The 14,077-nt window shown below is 47.5% G+C and overlaps 1 pseudogene; it reads right to left on the bottom strand.

Annotated features, from left to right (window-relative positions):
* Positions 1–509: 509 nt before the first annotated feature.
* Positions 510–649, bottom strand: LOC128335766 (uncharacterized; annotated as a pseudogene).
* Between the last annotated feature and the right edge of the window lie 13,428 nt (positions 650–14,077).

The raw sequence follows: 14,077 nt of genomic DNA on the forward strand, positions 1-14,077 counted from the left end.
TTTGAATCATATTAAAATCAATTTGACCCTGTTTTGGTGCCTTTTTAAAAACCAATCAGGGGGACTGAATGGTGTGGGTTTTTTTAAAGTGCCAAAGGGCTTTCGAATCGAATTTGAATTTAATTTTGTAAACCATTCCAAATTTGAATCGAATTGCCCTTTTATTGGGTGAGTCAATTTGAATTTGAATCACTCAAATCACCCAAATTTGAGTCGAATCAATTCGAATCCGAATCGATTTGCACATCCCTAGTAGACAATACTGAGCTAGATGGACCAAGGATCTGACTATATAAGGCAGCTTCCGATATTCGTAGATATTAGGCAGGTGCAGCCCAAGGTATTGTGACTGAAGCAAGGTGCCAAATTCTGCCTTGCCCCGCAGGGAGGAGGGCAGGTTGCCAGCAACAGCCTCCGCTTCTCTCCTTGTGTTTAGGAGTGTGAAGTGAGGCACTCCTTTCAAAGTTTACAAGGGCCAGATAGATCTCAAGGAGCTTCTCTGATGGACATGGCAGGAGGCAGGTGGCCACTCTGCTGCCACAAATTATGCAGTCGAGTTTCCCACATTTGGGGAAATCGCAGGGGTCAGCACACCCGCAGTGCAATGGATGAGCCTCACCCTGGGAAAACCTCCACCCCTGGGAAATCCACCCCCTGAGGCAATCACCTCACCTTTTCTCACAAAAGGACTGCCCCTGGTATTAGGAATTGGACTTCAGATCTTCTGTTTGCAATGTGCTCTGACCAGCTACAGCCCTTTGGATGAGGAAGTGCTTCTGCTTCCAGATCAGTGCCTTTCCCCAGCACTCAAACTGTAGGTGATCATTGCTGAGATAACATCATTCTTTCCCACAAAGATCAGGGCCTTTGAAATAGAATGCTGTCTGAAATGGAGTTTTCTTGGTGCCACGAGCTCCTATTGGACAATATCCATGCATCATGATTCTCCAGAATTCATCTTTTCTCCACACCTGTTATTGAGAGGGAACTCTTTCGGGATTAAACTATGGCTCATGAGAAATTAAGGGCAAGAAAATCCCTTATCAGAATTACCCCTTGAGGCCAATTTCAACCTTTCCCCCCCTTAAAGCCGTAGTGGGACCACCACTAGCCAGGTGAAACTGGGAAAGGACATCACTGGATTTTGTCTTGGCAGTAGTCAGTTTAGCTGTCATGCAAGTCACCTCTTTTCAAGATAAGAACCTGCCCCTCTGCTGTAAAAGGGTGTTTGCTGAAATCCAGCAAAAACTATGAAAACTATGAAAGCATGAAAACTATGCCCTCTTTACACACTTCACAGCAAAGGTGCTTTCCCACAGTCATTGAGTGTAAATTGGATAGTGTGCTATTGCCTCTGAGTTGGGACTAGGCAAATTCAATCAAAAGCTGCTCTGTACATCTCCTGGATACACGGGCCGCTTTGCAAGCTGTTCTTTGTATTGTGACACTCAGAAGCATCCTTGAAAGAAGCCGCTCCCAGTATGAATTTCCCCTCTGTTAGATTTGACAGCCTCCGCCTCCTCTCCCAGGATGAGGGTTTTGTCTTCTGCTGATTGTGCGACATGTTTCAACTTTTGTCATCCCCCGGATTGCCTGAGGCAGAACGGGTGACCTTGTTGCTGCGCTTTTGTTTTTTTGCTTTGGCACACAAATCTGCTCCCATGTTTGAGCAACTCACTGTCGCGCTGTGCAAGGTGTCTCTTTGCCTTTCCACACTCTCCTGCGCTCCTCTTCTCACAGCTAGCCTACCTCAGGCAACTGTTGGCCATAGGGCTTGGAGAGAGCTTTCCTGCCTAGCGTGTATACCCAGAGGCGGCCCTTTCATGGGGCGAGGTGAGGCAGCAACCTCAGGCAGCAGATTATTGGGTGTGAAGCCCTCCAGCCCTGAAACCCTGAAGGTCGGGAAATTTAGGACCGACAAGAAGTACTTTTTCACACAGCACATAATTAATCTATAGAATTCTTTGCCATGGGATGTGGTGGTGGCCACTGACTTGGATAGTTTGGATGGCTTTAAAGGGGGCTTAGACAAATTCACAGAGGTCAGGTCATAATGCCTCTCAATACCAGTTGCAGGGGAGCAATAGCAAGAGAGAGGGCAGCCCCCCCTTACCTGTGGGCTTCTTGAAGGCATCAGGTGAGCCACTGCGGGAAACAGGATGCTGGACTAGATAGGCCTTGTTGGGCCTGATCCAGCAGGGCTGTTCTTATGTTCTTATGGGTGGCTGGATCTCCCATTGTGGACTATTTCTCGACCTCATAGTGTGCACATGGGAGAGGGGAGGTTCCCCCTCCTTCCCTGATGGTCCTCACCACAAGAGTCACTGGGCTGCCTCTCAAGCCTTCCTCCAAGGCTTTCCCACCCTCTTCTGCTGCCACCTCTCATTATCAGCCGAGCAGCCACTTAATGGGAGGAAAATTGGGCATACTCCCCATAGGGCAACCTCTCAGCGGAAACATCCTTGCCCCACGCGGGGTTGGGTACCTCAGAATCCTCAAACCTTTCCCCCAACCTGGATAAACCATCCCTTTCCCTGGGATCAGCCATGTGCGCAAGCAACTTCAGACAGGCCGGCCCAGCTTGTCGGGTGAGTCTGGGAGTCACCAGGATTGGTGGCTCCCAACATTGGGGGCACCAGTAAGATGCTTCCTTCTGCTGCCATTGGACCAGGACCAACCTGGCTCTCCTTGCCATCTTTAAAAGGTCTCCCAGAAGTTCCAGGAGAGAAGAGGAGGCTGCTGGTAACCTTCCCTCCTCTTTGCCCACTGCCCTACTCTCCAAGTTGGCAGAATCAGTTTGAAAGTGTGCTGCCCCCCCCCCCTCGAAGCACGATGCAAGACAGCATTTTGTGTCTCATCCCTCGGACCCCTGTATCTGCATCTCTTCCCAGTAATGTATGGATGGCACATCAGAACATAAGAATGTAAGAACAGCCCTGCTGGATCAGGCCCAAGGCCTGTCTAGTCCAGCATCCTGTTTCCCACAGTGGCTCACCAGATGCCCAGGTGTGTCATTTTGGCTCAACCCGAAATTTCAGATTTTGGCGACATTTTAAAATCCCAAGCTGACAGTTGTGCCCCAGACTCCCAGCAAATGACAATATCTGCCTTCGAACATTGAATGCAGGCTGAAGCAGGCTGATGTTGTGCCTTCTGCTCTAAATCGGCGGGGGCGGGGTTCAATCTTGGGCCACCAGATGTTCTTGGGCCACAATTCCCAGCATTCCTCTGGCCATGGTGGCTAGGAATGATAATCTAACAAGGAATGTTGTGATCTAACAAGATCTGAAGATCCAAGGTTGAGAACTCCTGTTTCTAAAAGAAGGAAACTCTCTGGTCAGTTAAGGGAGGAGAGCTGGTCTGTAGGAGGGGAACTGCTCTTGTGACAGCAAGCATGTATAGTGCCTTAGCTAAGCAGGGTCTGCCTTGGTTTGCATTTGGACGAGAGACTACATGTGTGAGCACTGTAAGCTATTCCCCTTAGGGGATGGGGCCATAACTCAATAGAAGAGCAACTGCATGCTTGCAGGCAGAAGGTCCCAGGTTCACTCCCTGGTAGCATCTCTGGGTAGGACTGTGAAAGACTCTTGCCTAAAATCTTGAAAAACTTCTGCCAGTCAGTGTAGACAATACTGAGCTAAACAGACCAAGGGTCTGACTCTGCATAAAGCAGCTTCCAATGTTCTGCAAACCCTTTAGGGGATGGGGAAGGGGCTCAATGGTAGAGTGTTTGCTTTGCATGCAGAAGTGTTGGATTTTACACAAGTGTTTGCTACTAGCTTGTTTTGAAAACATATGTTAACAGTCAACCTTCTTAAAGACTTGGGAACTCAAGAACACCACTTTAAAATGGCTTCCCCCTAGTTCTGTTAAATCAGTGCTTAGACAGCTTATAAAATGTTATAGCCGCCTTCCTTTTATCCAGCATTGTAGTTACTCTAGAGCAGGGATTCTCAATGTTGGGCCCTCCGGTGTTATTGGACTCCAGCTCCCATAATCCCCAACCAAAGGTCACTGGGGCTGGGGATTATGGGAGTTGAAGTCCAATAACATCTGGGGACCCAACATTGAGAATCCCTGCTCTAGAGCCTTGTTTACTTACCTAGTACATTTGGAAGTGTTGCCAGCCAATGAATGGGGCGATTCTCACGATCAACAAAAATCGGGCTAGCAGAGGCTAGCCCGATTTTTGGTGACCGTAAGAACCACCGGGCTCGCAGCCAAGCCCGGTGGTTCTTGAGCGGGTAACCCGCTCGAGAACCCCTGGTAAAAAGCAGGTTTGTGGAGCGAGCGCTCCAGCAAACCTGCTTTTTACGATTGTGAGTAGCTGCAGCGTGCCTTCACACTGCGCCTACTCATGAGTAGACCCCTGGCTGGGAGGTGGCAAAAAGCCACCTCCCGGCTCCGGGGGTCTCCCCAGAATGCCCTGCGTGCTCGTGCAGGGCATATTGGGGCTTGCGGGGGCCGCATGGTCCCCGCTCCCCCCACCCCCCCGCCAGCTCCGTCTCGGAGCCAGCCACCCAGGGCTCCCTGCCCGCTCAACCAAGGAAACCGGGTCTCACTGATCGTGAGACCCAGTCCAATGTAAAACAACAGCTGCTTAAGGAAAGAGACTGGGACCATAGAGTGTTCTATGTGCTCGTTTGTTTGTTTTTTTTACTGTTAAGAGAAGCTTCCAGTCATGTGACCCCAAACAAGCAGTAGTCTGAAGTAATACAGTCAAAGTCCATCATCCCCCTCATATCTGTTGTTTCTGAGAATGAAGGTTTTAGGGTATCAGGACCGCTATCTCAATTCTAACCATGTTTAGTTGGAAACAAGCTCCTCTGTTGTCAGTAGGTTTTTCTCCCACATGTAAGAGTAGGATTGTGAACCCAGTATCCCGGGAAAAGGCATAGGATACAGCCACTTTGCTGAAGTTAAACAGATCTAGATCTGGAGAGTTGAGCTGGCCTTGTGGTAGCAAGCATGACTTGTCCCCTTAGCTAAGCAGGGTCCACCCTGGATGCATAAGAATGGGAGACTAGAAGTGTGAGCACTGGAAGAGATTCCCCTTAGAGGGGATGGAGCCGCTCTGGGAAGAGCAGAAGGTTTCAAGTTCCCTCCCTGGCTTCTCCAAGATAGGGCTGAGAGAGATTCCTGCCTGCAGCCTTGGAGAAGCCACTGCTGGTCTGTGAAGACAATACTGAGCTAGATAGACCAATGGTCTGACTCAGTATATGGCAGCTTCCTATGTTCCTAGGGATGGGTGACTTCCTGGGAAACCTGTGTATTCTGCTTTGAGTTCTGTGATGGAAGAAAGAGAAGATAGACCTTAAACTGAAAGACCAGTGTGCCCTGAGAGGGAGGCAAGAAAGGAGGCACCCAGGCGAGCGAGCTCTTGTCCTCATTTCCTGCAAAGACAACAGCCTGAGACGGTTTATTAATCTTATGTTATTTATTTATTTATTGGTCAGTCAAATTTGTACACTGCCCCAAACTTTCATCTTGGGGCAATTAATTTGCTGGTTTTAATATTGTAAACTGCTTTGGGTGCCTTTGTCAAGGCAGAAAGGCATTACAAAAAGGTAATAAATAAATAAATGGTCTGACTCGATATAAGGCCATTTCTTCCATTCCTAACAGACCATCTATGTTGGACATTTTCAAAGTCATTTGGTTGTATCAAAAGGAAGTCAAACATGACACGTCATGATTAACTTAAGGCCCACTCATTTCAATGAGATGTTGTCATGACTAACTTCCTCTGGATGCAACCCATTACATGTAGGAACAGCCATATGGAAGCAGGGCTCCAAAATGCCGCGCCATCTTTTCTCTGAGACAGGATTTCTAGGCTCCGGCTTCTGAGTCAATGTGCTTTCAGGGGAAAACAGCAGCTATCCAGTTCTTCACAGCAGCTTCTGCAGCTCCACAATCATTGTGGACAGAAACATCTTAATATCCTCTGTTAAATGTTTAATGCCACGTGTGATCACCCGGATCCACTTCAAGCTACCCAGTTGCTTTGACAGACCCAAACACTCCAAGGGGTGGAATTTTTTATTTTGTGTTTTTTTGGGGGGAGAGCGCTTTGTGACACCTGGGCTCTGTTTAAAACTGGCTTCAAGGGACAGGACACAAGGCCTTGATCTTCTACTCTGAGTAAAGAGAGAGAGAGAGAAACACCGACAATCAACTAATATAATTTCTGTTGGCTGATAACCCTCTTGGAGAATCTTCATCTACTTGGAGATGCACCACACACTGGAAACTATCACACTGACTTTCTGTCTTCTTCCCTTTCCCCTCCCCTCTGATTTCCCTCATTATTTCTACACTGGTGACTAATACCTCTGAAATCTTTCCCTCTGTGGATTCATGGCACATCTCAGGACTTCATTTGATTTCTCCCTCCCCAGCCTCCCGTGTTGAGAACGCAGCTTGCATCTCCTCGGTTTAATCTGAAGCCCATCCACACTCTTCCCCTGAACTTTTAGGCATGTAAAGGAAGGATGAACACATCAAATAAGGAGACCACAGAACTTGGGAGGAAGAGGGGTGGCTCAGATGCAATTGCGGGCCGTGGACAGCTCCATATTTTGTAGCTCCCAGACAATGTTGACAGCAACTGTCAGAATCTGTGTTTCAAGTCCGACCTTCTGCTTTTATCTATATTTTAAACCCCACACAAGGTATACAAGGCGAACGTTGCTGTTACAGTCAGAGGATCCTAAATAATGGATGAACCGCAGCTGTAAAAAGGGGGGGGAGCTGGAGGAGCTTAGAAAAAAGAAAAAGAAAAGGGGGGGGGGAGAACCTTCAGAGAGAGAGAGAGAGAGAGAGAGAGAGAGGCACCGATGGGAAGATGTTTGCTCATGGTCCAGCCAAGACCATGCTACCATTGGCGTTGGCCATGGGTAAACCAGGATCAAATCAACTGGGGGATGAAGCCTTTGGGAGATGAAAGGAGTGACTGATCTGGGGACGACAGTGCTTGCTAAGGAAGCCTGCCTCCAGCTCTCCAACCCAGTGCTTCCTCATCCATTTTGCAGTGTTTGCTGTGGTGCTGTGTTCTGTTGCTTGCCCCGCTGCGTGGGGGACGGGCAGCTTGTTAGAATACTTGATATGTGTGGTTTTTCTTCCGTTACTTTTTGGCAAGTCCAGGAAACAGTCCTTTTCAGAGGCTGAGAAAAAGCCATATTGGCACAGGCTGTGTTTGCAAATGCTTAGGAAGATAGGAAGCTGCCTTATACTGACTCAGACCATTGGTACATCTAGCTCAGTGCTGTCGACACTGACTGGCAGCAGCTCTCCAAAGTTTCAAGCAAGAGTCTTTCTTAGTCTTTTATGGAGATGCTGCCAGGGATTGAACCTCAGACCATCTGCAGATGCTCTACCTCTGAGTCAGGGGCGTAACTACTATTAGGCAAGGGGAGGCAGCTGCCTGGGGTCCCCCACGCCTCGAGGGGCCCCCCAGAGGCAAGTCACATGACTGTATATTGTGAAGTGTGTGTGTGTGTGTGTGTGTGTGTGTGTGTGTGTGTGTGTATCAGCGAGGGGCCCATTTTAAAATTTTGTCTCTGGGCCCACTCCAGCCTTGTTACGCTCCTGCTCTGAGTGGTGACAGGAACATCGGAAGCTACCTTCTACCGAGTCAGACCATTGGTCCATCTAGTTCAGTATCATCTACCCAGACTGGCAGTGGCTTCTCTAAGGTTGAAGGCAGGAGTCTCTCTCAGGCCTATCTCGGAGATGCCAAGGAAAGAACTTGGAACCTTCTGCATGCAAGCAGGCAGCTGCTCTTCCCAGCCCAGCCCTAATTAAGAAGCTGCTGTCTGCTGAGTCCGACCATTGGTCCTTCTAGCTCAGGGTTGTCTACACTGACTGGCAGCATCTCTCCAAGGTTTCAGGCAGAAATCTTTCCCAGCCCTCCCTGGAGATGCTGCCAAGAATTGAACCTAGGACCTTCTGCCTGCAAAGCAGATGTTCTGAGCTATCCCATGAGATGGTCTCGTTCATTCTGGGAGAAGATGACAAATAGGAGAAGCTTATTTTTAATTTTTCTGTGACCCTCCTGCTACTGAAATGAATGGCTGAACTCCCGTGAAACTCCATATGGCGTTGTTCACAACCATAAATCAACAGGAGTTCTATAAGGGGACAGAGGGAACACCTAATGAAACTGCTTGGCAGTAGAGGCTGGGCAAACAAAAAATAAAAAGTCCTTCTTCACAAATTGCATATGCAATGTGCAGAACTCACTGGTGCAAAACTTGGTGAGGGCCATTGGCTTTCGGTGGTTTTAAAAGGTGATTAGACAAATGAGTTGGAAGGTCAACACCTGTTAGCCATTAGGTTTTTAAAATATAATGGATCCAGTTTAAAGTGCTGGTTCTCACCTACACAACCCTTAGGAGCTTCGTAAAGTAAAGGGTGCCATCAAGTCAATTTCTATTCCTGACGCCCACAGAGCCCTGCGGCTTTCAGGGGAGGAGTCAGCTTTTTGCCACCCAGAGGCAAAAAGGCTTTTGCTGCCCTTTTACCTTAAACAAAAAAGGTTTTCCTTTCTTTTATAAGGTAAAAGGGGAGGGCTTTCTCCTCTCCCCCCGCCTTGCTACAGCTGCCACTGCCCACAGAGAGGGGTGGCAAAATTTGAGGAGGGGCAAAATTTGCTGCTCCTCAAATTTTGCCGCCGTAGGCAAATGCCTGCTCTGCCTCTCTGTTAATCCACCACTGGTGGGTTTTTTTGGTAGAATACAAGAGAATACCATTGCCTCCTCCCAGGCAGTATGAGATGATGCCTTTCCGCATCTTCCTATGGGCTTAGCACCTGTATATCTCTGGGATTGCCTTTCTTAGCGGGTTGTATCCCGTCCTGTGAGGTCTTCTCAATTGGTCCTCCTTAGTGTCCTGGGCCCTGGTGTAGTGCGTGGTGCCTAGGCCTGTAGCAAGGCCTTCTCTGCGGCCGCCCCTCTTCTTTGGACCCCCCCCCCCCGATTCATTCAGCCTCCTCCTTAGTGGCTTTTAAGGGACCTACCATTTTTGCCAGGCTTTTGCCTTTTAATCTTTTTTTAAAAAAATTGCTGTCGCTATTGTTCACCGCCTAGCGTCTTTGGAGGAGGCGGCATACATGAAATTGCAAATGAATGGATGAATGAACGAATGAATAAATAAATACCTACCTACATACATACATACATAAAACCTCCAGGTCCTGTGGTGGTCTACCTTCACCTGAATACCTCTATGGAGGCAACAGGAGGTGAGGAGTATTGTCTTAATGAAATTCCTGAGACTTCCTGGAAGCTCCAACTAGCCCAGGCTGGAAACAGAGCACTGAGCAAGATGAACATCAGAGTTCTTCTTACCTTCTTACCATATTTACCCAAATAGAAGATGACCCTGAATTTAAGAGGACCCCCTTTAAAAATCTGGGTTAAATCTAGGTTAGACTGTGTACCCAAAAGGAGTAGGACCCTAAATTCAGGATGACCCCCCCCCACAATTTCTAACAAAGAACTCAGAAAATACTTAGTCTTGGATTCAGGAAAATGCAGCAAGTACCTTCCAGTTGTATTACTGACAGGGGCGATACTTCCAGAAGGAGAGGTGATGCAGGCATCTCCGCTAGCAGATTATAGGGGTGCCAGCAAGGCAGCAAGAATTACTCCCGCCCCTGCTTTTAAAAAGGAAGGCATGTGGGGAGGGAGTACAAGGGGTGAGGCACCTTGCCTCAGATGCACAGGGGTCTTTTGCTGACACTCATTACTGAGATAAGAACATAACAACATAAGAACAGCCCTGCTGGATCAGGCCCAAAGCCTATCTAGTCCAGCATCCTGTTTCACACAGTGGCCCACCAGATGCCTCTGAGAAGCCCACAGGCTGGAGCTGAGGGCATGCCCTCTCTCCTGCTGTGCTCCCCTGCAACTGGTATTGAGAGGCATCTTGCCTCTGAGGCTGGAGGTAGCCTATAGCCACCAGACAATGCACGTGAAGCAACTGGAATAGTGTAAAGCTCTTTACTGGTTCACGCAAGCGGTGTGATGTCAGGTAAGCAGGAATCAATCTATACATTATACATCCACAAAGCCCTTGTTTCTATTTTTGAAATGTTGTATTGGATTGTTTGTATTGATTTTTTTTTTTTGCCAAAATAAAGATTTGATTGATTGAATTTCCAATCATGTGGGCCTGGATATTTTTTGCCGTCTTGGACCAGCAATGTGCCTGCACAACACTGGACTGAGACTGTTAATCTTAGAGCAGATCTACAACTGTCAGTTATGGCTAAATGTCAGGTCAGCACATTCCCAAGCTGACATTAACAAAAAATTCTGAGTTTGTGTGACCAGAATTTGCGAGCACAAACACCACAGAATGTACAGATTCCCGCTGACCCAGCAATTATTATTATTCATTATTATTTATTTATTTATTTTTACATTTTATATCCCGCTCTTCCTCCAAGGAGCCCAGAGCGGTGTACTACATACTTGGGCTTCTCCTCACAACAACCCTGTGAAGTAGGTTAGGCTGAGAGAGAAGTGATTGGCCCAGAGTCTCCCAGCAAGTCTCATGGCTTAATGGGGATTTGAACTCGGGTCTCCCCGGTCCTAGTCCAGCACTCTAGCCGCTACACCACGCTGGCATTATGTTGCTTGTGTGAACCAGCCCTATAAATGTGAAATCCATGCTCTGATGTCAGCTCAGAGGCAATAGGGCTATTCACATGATCAGGAAGTTGGTAGGTAGTTTTGTTGAGCAGCTTTGTTTATTTATTTTTTAAAACACTCTACAGAAAAGAAATGGCATTCAAAAGATCATGAAAACAATTACAAAATGAAATACAAATCCGACAAATATTTATATATACCGCTTTTCAACAAAGGTTCCCAAAGTGGTTTATGAAGATATAAATAAATAAATAAGATGGCCCCCTGTCCCCAAAGGGCTCACAATCTAAAAAAGAAACGTAAGAGAGACACCAGCAACAACCACTGGAGGAATGCTGTGCTGGGGATGGATAGGGCCAGTTGCTCTCCCCCTGCTAAATAAAGAGAATCACCACTTTAAAAAGGTGCCTCTTTGCCCAGTTAGCAGTGGAAATGCTAATGTTAAAAGAAAACATAATATAAGAAATGCTTATGTTATAAGAAAACATAAATACAAATCAAGATACAGGTAAGTACAGAAATTTGTAACACATTGCATAATAATTGCCCTGAACTAAAGTATAGACATAGGAAAATAGGAAGCTGCCTTATACAGAGTCAAACCCTTGGTCCATCTAACTCAGTATTGTCTACACTGACTGGCAGCAGCTTCTCTAAGGTTGCAGGCAGGAGTTTCTCTCAGCCTTATCTTGGAGGTGCCAGGGATGGAACTTGGAACCTCAGATGCTCTTCCCAGAGTAGCCCTATATCTTACAGTGCTCACATCTAATCTCCCATTCAAATGCAAACCAGGATAGACCCTGCTTAGCAAAGGGGACAATTCATGCTTGCTACCACAGCTCTCCTCCATCGACATACCTGTCGACTTCAAAATACCATTGAAATTGTACACACTTCAGACTCTATGTTATTGGAGAAGTTATATCTGGCAACCACCCCCAAAACCTCCTCCACTTATTCCCTGGCAAAGTTTATTTTTCCAAAAATACCAGACCTTTTAATCGATTATCAGTGAAATTGACTGAGGCATGTGTGAGTGAAAAGCAAGGTTGGAGGAGGGGGAAGTGATCGTGTGGGAAGTGAGCACAGATTCAGATGGTGTTACATTTTTATCCAGCACTAGCATAGGGTACCTGGCATTGCTCAGGTATCTCTTCATTATTGCATCCCTCTCCATTGTGTGGATCTACCTGTTGTATATCCACCTGTCTTGTCTGTGTGAGATGGTTGTTGGGGTTCCTGGGTGCCCTATGTTATTCTAGGGTCCTAGGCAGTCACTGTGCCAAGTTTGGTCCCAACAGCTGAAAGGGTGTGGGAATGCATAGAGAACAGACAGACAAACAGACATTCAACTTTATGTATATAGAAGAAGATATTGCCAAGATAGTAAGAAATGCCATTGGATGGAGTCTATGCCCGTCCCCCATGTGATCAAAAATCGGAAGCACTCACAGCTCTCGAAACTGGGTAAGATGCTTGTCCCACCCAGTTAATTATCTTCAGAACACGCCTGAGGGTTTTCAGAGGTTTCAAGCCGTTCACCCATTCAGGTTGGAATCACTGTGTGATGTGTTATAAAATGAAATCTGTTGCCTTGGTGTGTGTGCCAATGTCCCTGTTAAGTGATGCAGGCATTGAAGGTTGCCTAGTTTAGATCCCTGGTCAGCCAACTAATGGCGTAGCGGGGAAATGGCTTGACTAGCAAGCCAGAGGTTGTACCCGGTTTGAATTCCCGCTGGTATGTTTCTCCTATATCGGGCAGCAGCGATATAGGAAGAGGCTGAAAGGCATCATCTCATACTGCACAGGAAGAGGCAATGGTAAACCCCTCCTGTATTCTACCAAAGACAACCACAGGGCTCTGTGAGCACCAGGAAGAGTTGACACCAACTTGTCGGTACATTTTACATTAGTTTAGTTTATATCCCTGAGCTCATCATCACCCAGGACCACAACTTCCTTCACTCAGCCCTGTGAAAATTGCGGGAGCGGGAACCAAAAGATAAATATCTTTGCACTCCATCCAGTCTTCTGTGCCAACCAGATCTCCAACTGGAGACAGACAGATGTGTACAAATGGTCATTTTGTACACATGTAGATCACCTTAAGTGGCACAGCGGGAAAATGCTTGACTAACAAGCAGAAGGTTGCCGGTTCAAATCCTCGTTGCTACTCTATCGGGCAGCAGCAATATAGGAAGACGCTGAAAGGCATCAGCTCATACTGCATGGGAGGAGGCAATCGTAAACCCCTCCTGTGTTCTACCAAAGACAACCACAGGGCTCTGTGGGTGGCAGGAGTTGAAATCGACTTGATGGCACATTTTACCTTTAGAGGAATCTAATCATACGGAGAAAGCATAATCTAAACCAGGGTTTCTTAACCTTGAGCCCCCAGATGTTGTTGGACTACAACTCCCATCATCCCCAGACATGGCCTTTGTGGCTGAGGATGATGGGAGTTGTAGTCCCACAACATCTGGGGGCCCAAAGTTAAGAAACCCTGATCTAAACCAGGGCTGCTCAACTTGGGCCCTCCTGCAGATGTTGGCCTACAATTCCCATAAGCCCTGGCTATTGGCCACTATGGCTGGGGATTATGGGAGCTGTAGTCCAAAAACAGCTGGAGGGGGGCTACGCTGAGCAGGCCTGACCACAGTCCTTCCCTGCCTGCCTGAAAAAAATGCTCTGACAAGCAGCTGTTGTGCTGCAGCCGGAAAGTGATTGCATCCCTACATATATCCCTCCTCTCATCAGATCTATACTCCCAGGCTTACCTTCCCCCCCACCCCCCTCACTATGGAGCCCCCACCATCCCGCTGCATGACACAATGAGGGATTTAGGAACTCCTCAAAGGAGCACTTTAGGGGAAGCAGGAGCCAGGGGAAATGGCGCCCACATGAATGATATGCTACGTTACAGACCATAATGATGTCAGTCTGGTCTGATTCACCTTCAGTTGGCTCCCTCGCATGGAGTCCGTCCCCATTGGCAGCAAGATGCTGAGAAAGCACAGAGCGAGACGCTATTCAGAGAGAGAGAGAAGAGGGTCATCAGACAATTGATAGCCGGGAGTGGACTCTGATTCCGTAGACTCTTGCTCATCTAAACATATAAAAAGTAGGGAGACAAAAAAGAGCCATAGTAAGTACCTGCGTTCCATTCGGAAGTCCCTTCCAAATGGAAAGCACCATGGAGACAATGTGTTTGCGAGGTAGCCATGAATAATGCACCGGGGCCGGGCCAGTGCACAATTTGTTCTGAGCAGAGAGCAGCATTTGTCTTGCCAAAGCAAAGCCCTCCATATGAGCCAAGCGTTTCCCGCAAAACCTCAACATCACTTTGAGCATGGAAAGAAAGATGCCCTGTCCAAGGTCCTGGAATCCTGGCCGCTCCCACTCTCTGTGTAGAACCAGCT

This window comes from Hemicordylus capensis, chromosome 11 (genome assembly GCF_027244095.1).
Source record: "Hemicordylus capensis ecotype Gifberg chromosome 11, rHemCap1.1.pri, whole genome shotgun sequence".
NCBI lineage: Eukaryota > Metazoa > Chordata > Lepidosauria > Squamata > Cordylidae > Hemicordylus > Hemicordylus capensis.